We start from the raw sequence: 6,907 nt of genomic DNA on the forward strand, positions 1-6,907 counted from the left end.
TGTTACACACCAACCCCATCATCATCATCATCATGTTGCTGTCACACAACAACCCCCATCATCATCATGCTGCTGTTACACAACAACCCCCATCATCATGCTGCTGTTACACAACAACCCCCATCATCATCATGCTGTTACACAACAACCCCCATCATCATGCTGCTGTTACACAACAACCCCCATCATCATCATCATGCTGCTGTTACACAACAACCCCCATCATCATCATCATCATGCTGCTGTTACACAACAACCCCCATCATCATCATGCTGTTACACAACAACCCCCATCATCATCATCATGCTGCTGTTACACAACAAACCCCATCATCATCATCATGCTGCTGTTACACAACAACCCCCATCATCATCATCATCATGCTGCTGTTACACAAAAACCCTCATCATCATGCTGCTGTTACACAACAACCCCCATCATCATCATCATGCTGTTACACAACAACCCCCATCATCATCATGCTGTTACACAACAACCCCCATCATCATCATGCTGCTGTTACACAACAACCCCCATCATCATCATCATCATGCTGCTGTTACACAACAACCCCCATCATCATCATCAGGCTGCTGTTACACAACAACCCCCATCATCATCATGCTGTTACACAACAACCCCTATCATCATCATGCTGTTACACAACAACCCCCATCATCATGCTGCTGTTACACAACAACCCCCATCATCATCATGCTGCTGTTACACAACAACCCCCATCATCATCATGCTGCTGTCACACAACAACCCCCATCATCATCATCATGCTGTTACACACCAACCCCATCATCATCATCATGTTGCTGTCACACAACAACCCCCATCATCATCATGCTGCTGTTACACAACAACCCCCATCATCATGCTGCTGTTACACAACAACCCCCATCATCATCATGCTGTTACACAACAACCCCCATCATCATGCTGCTGTTACACAACAACCCCCATCATCATCATGCTGCTGTTACACAACAACCCCCATCATCATCATGCTGCTGTCACACAACAACCCCCATCATCATCATCATGCTGTTACACACCAACCCCATCATCATCATCATGTTGCTGTCACACAACAACCCCCATCATCATCATGCTGCTGTTACACAACAACCCCCATCATCATGCTGCTGTTACACAACAACCCCCATCATCATCATGCTGTTACACAACAACCCCCATCATCATGCTGCTGTTACACAACAACCCCCATCATCATCATCATGCTGCTGTTACACAACAACCCCCATCATCATCATCATCATGCTGCTGTTACACAACAACCCCCATCATCATCATGCTGTTACACAACAACCCCCATCATCATCATCATGCTGCTGTTACACAACAAACCCCATCATCATCATCATGCTGCTGTTACACAACAACCCCCATCATCATCATCATCATGCTGCTGTTACACAAAAACCCTCATCATCATGCTGCTGTTACACAACAACCCCCATCATCATCATCATGCTGTTACACAACAACCCCCATCATCATCATGCTGTTACACAACAACCCCCATCATCATCATGCTGCTGTTACACAACAACCCCCATCATCATCATCATCATGCTGCTGTTACACAACAACCCCCATCATCATCATCAGGCTGCTGTTACACAACAACCCCCATCATCATCATGCTGTTACACAACAACCCCTATCATCATCATGCTGTTACACAACAACCCCCATCATCATGCTGCTGTTACACAACAACCCCCATCATCATCATGCTGCTGTTACACAACAACCCCCATCATCATCATCATGCTGCTGTTACACAACAACCCCCATCATCATCATCATCATTCTGTCACACAACAACCCCCATCATCATCATGCTGCTGTTACACAACAACCCACATCATCATCATGCTGTTACACAACAACCCCCATCATAATCATCATCATGCTGCTGTTAAACAACAACCCCCATCATCATGCTGCTGTTACACAACAACCCCCATCATCATCATCATGCTGTTACACAACAACCCCTATCATCATCATGCTGTTACACAACAACCCCCATCATCATGCTGCTGTTACACAACAACCATCATCATCATCATCATGCTGCTGTTACACAACGACCCCCATCTTCATCATCATCATGATGCTGTTACACAACAACCCCCATCATCATCATCATGATGCTGTTACACAACAACCCCCATCATCATCATGATGCTGTTACACAACAACCCCCATCATCATCATCATGCTGCTGTTACACAACAACCCCCATCATCATCATCATTCTGTCACACAACAACCCCCATCATCATCATGCTGCTGTTACACAACAACCCACATCATCATCATGCTGTTACACAACAACCCCCATCATAATCATCATCATGCTGCTTTTAAACAACAACCCCCATCATCATCATGCTGCTGTTACACAACAACCCCCATCATCATCATCATCATGCTGTTACACAACAACCCCCATCATCATCATGTTGCTGTCACTCAACAACCCCCATCATCATCATCATGCTGCTGCTGTTACACAACATCCCACATCATCATCATCATCATGCTGCTGTTACACAACAACCCCCATCATCATCATCATGCTGTTACACAACAACCCCCATCATCATCATCATGCTGTTACACAACAACCCCCATCATCATGCTGCTGTTACACAACAACCCCCATTATCATGCTGCTGTTACACAACAACCCCCATCATCATCATGCTGCTGTTACACAACAACCCCCATCATCATCATCATCATGCTGCTGTCACACAACAACGCCCATCATCATCATCATGCTGTTACACAACAACCCCCATCATCATCATCATGCTGTTACACAACAACCCCCATCATCATGCTGCTGTTACACAACAACCCCCATCATCATGATGCTGTTACACAACAACCCCCATCATCATTATCATCATGATGTTGTTACACAACAACCCCCATCATCATCATCATCATGCTGCTGTTACACAACAACCCCCATCATCATCATTATCATGCTGTCACACAACAACCCCCATCATCATCATGCTGCTGTCCCACAACAACCCCCATCATCATGCTGCTGTTACACAACAACCCCCATCATCATCATCATCATCATGCTGGTACACAACAACCCCCATCATCATGCTGCTGTTACACAACAAACCCCATCATCATCATCATGCTGCTGTTACACAACAACCCCCATCATCATCATGCTGCTGTTACACAACAACCCCCATCATCATCATCATGCTGTTACACAACAACCCCCATCATCATCATGCTGTTACACAACAACCCCCATCAACATCATCATCATGCTGCTGTTACACAACAAACCCCATCATCATCATCATGCTGCTGTTACACAACAACGATCATCATCATGCTGCTGTTATACAACAACCCCCATCATCATCATGCTGCTGTTACACAACAACCCACATCATCATCATTATACTGCTGTTACAAAACAACCCCCGTCATCATCATCATGCTGTTACACAACATTCCCCATCATCATCATCATGCTGTTACACAACAACCCCCATCATCATGCTGCTGTTACACAACAACCCCCATCATCATCATGCTGCTGTTACACAACAACCCCCATCATCATCATGTTGCTGTTGCACAACAACCCCCATCATCATCATCATGCTGCTGTTACACAACAACCCCCATCATCATCATTATCATGCTGTCACACAACAACCCCCATCATCATCATGCTGCTGTTACACAACAACCCCCATCATCATCATCATGCTGTTACACAACAACCCCCATCATCATCATGCTGTTACACAACAACCCCCATCATCATGCTGCTGTTACACAACAACCCCCATCATCATCATTATCAGGCTGCTGTTACACAACAACCCCCATCATCATCATGCTGCTGTCACACAACAACCCCCATCATCATCATCATGCTGTTACACAACAACCCCCATCTTCATCATCATCATCATCATGCTGTTACACAACAACCCCCATCATCATGCTGCTGTTACACAACAACCCCCATCATCATCATCATGATGCTGTTACACAACAACCCCCATCATCATCATCATCATCATGCTGTCACACAACAACCCCCATCATCATCATGCTGCTGTTACACAACAACCCCCATCATCATGCTGTTACACAACAACCCACATCATCATCATGCTGTTACACAACAACCCCCATCATCATCATCATCATGCTGCTGTTACACAACAACCCCCATCATCATCATCATGCTGCTGTTACACAACAACCCCCATCATCATCATGCTGTTACACAACAACCCCCATCATCATCATGCTGCTGTTACACAACAACCCCCATCATCATCATCATCATGCTGATGTCACACAACAACGCCCATCATCATCATGCTGTTACACAAAAACCCCCATCATCATCATCATCATGCTGTTACACAACAACCCCCATCATCATGCTGCTGTTACACAACAACCCCCATCATCATCATCATGATGCTGTTACACAACAACCCCCATCATCATTATCATCATGATGTTGTTACACAACAACCCCCATCATCATCATCATGCTGCTGTCCCACAACAACCCCCATCATCATGCTGCTGTTACACAACAACCCCCATCATCATCATGCTGTTACACAACAACCCCCATCATCATGCTGCTGTTACACAACAACCCCCATCATCATCATGCTGCTGTTACACAACAACCCCCATCATCATCATCATGCTGTTACACAACAACCCCCATCATCATCATGCTGTTACACAACAACCCCCATCATCATCATGCTGCTGTTACACAACAAACCCCATCATCATCATCATGCTGCTGTTACACAACAACCATCATCATCATGCTGCTGTTACACAACAACCCCCATCATCATCATGCTGCTGTTACACAACAACCCACATCATCATCATCATCATACTGCTGTTACAAAACAACCCCCGTCATCATCATCATGCTGTTACACAACAACCCCCATCATCATCATCATGATGCTGTTACACAACAACCCCCATCATCATCATCATCATCATGCTGTCACACAACAACCCCCATCATCATCATGCTGCTGTTACACAACAACCCCCATCATCATGCTGTTACACAACAACCCACATCATCATCATGCTGTTACACAACAACCCCCATCATCATCATCATCATGCTGCTGTTACACAACAACCCCCATCATCATCATCATGCTGCTGTTACACAACAACCCCCATCATCATCATGCTGTTACACAACAACCCCCATCATCATCATGCTGCTGTTACACAACAACCCCCATCATCATCATCATCATGCTGATGTCACACAACAACGCCCATCATCATCATGCTGTTACACAAAAACCCCCATCATCATCATCATCATGCTGTTACACAACAACCCCCATCATCATGCTGCTGTTACACAACAACCCCCATCATCATCATCATGATGCTGTTACACAACAACCCCCATCATCATTATCATCATGATGTTGTTACACAACAACCCCCATCATCATCATCATGCTGCTGTCCCACAACAACCCCCATCATCATGCTGCTGTTACACAACAACCCCCATCATCATCATGCTGTTACACAACAACCCCCATCATCATGCTGCTGTTACACAACAACCCCCATCATCATCATGCTGCTGTTACACAACAACCCCCATCATCATCATCATGCTGTTACACAACAACCCCCATCATCATCATGCTGTTACACAACAACCCCCATCATCATCATGCTGCTGTTACACAACAAACCCCATCATCATCATCATGCTGCTGTTACACAACAACCATCATCATCATGCTGCTGTTACACAACAACCCCCATCATCATCATGCTGCTGTTACACAACAACCCACATCATCATCATCATCATACTGCTGTTACAAAACAACCCCCGTCATCATCATCATGCTGTTACACAACATTCCCCATCATCATCATCATGCTGTTACACAACAACCCCCATCATCATGCTGCTGTTACACAACAACCCCCATCATCATCATGCTGCTGTTACACAACAACCCCCATCATCATCATGTTGCTGTTGCACAACAACCCCCATCATCATCATGCTGCTGTTACACAACAACCCCCATCATCATGCTGCTGTTACACAACAACCCCCATCATCATCATTATCAGGCTGCTGTTACACAACAACCCCCATCATCATCATGCTGCTGTCACACAACAACCCCCATCATCATCATCATGCTGTTACACAACAACCCCCATCTTCATCATCATCATCATGCTGTTACACAACAACCCCCATCATCATGCTGCTGTTACACAACAACCCCCATCATCATCATCATGATGCTGTTACACAACAACCCCCATCATCATCATCATGATGCTGTTACACAACAACCCCCATCATCATCATGATGCTGTTACACAACAACCCCCATCATCATCATGCTGTCACACAACAACCCCCATCATCATCATGCTGCTGTTACACAACAACCCCCATCATCATGCTGTCACACAACAACCCCCATCATCATCATGCTGCTGTTACACAACAACCCACATCATTATCATCATCATGCTGCTGTTATACAACAACCCCCATCATCATCATCATGCTGTTACACAACAACCCCCATCATCATGCTGTTACACAACAACCCCCATCATCATCATGCTGTTACACAACAACCCCCATCATCATCATGCTGCTGTTACACAACAAACCCCATCATCATCATCATGCTGCTGTTACACAACAACCATCATCATCATGCTGCTGTTACACAACAACCCCCATCATCATCATGCTGCTGTTACACAACAACCCACATCATCATCATCATCATACTGCTGTTACAA

Source organism: Petromyzon marinus, chromosome 21, assembly GCF_048934315.1.
Source record: "Petromyzon marinus isolate PM22_M1 ecotype Great Lakes invasive population chromosome 21, UKy_Petmar_22M1.pri1.0, whole genome shotgun sequence".
Taxonomy (NCBI): domain Eukaryota; kingdom Metazoa; phylum Chordata; class Hyperoartia; order Petromyzontiformes; family Petromyzontidae; genus Petromyzon; species Petromyzon marinus.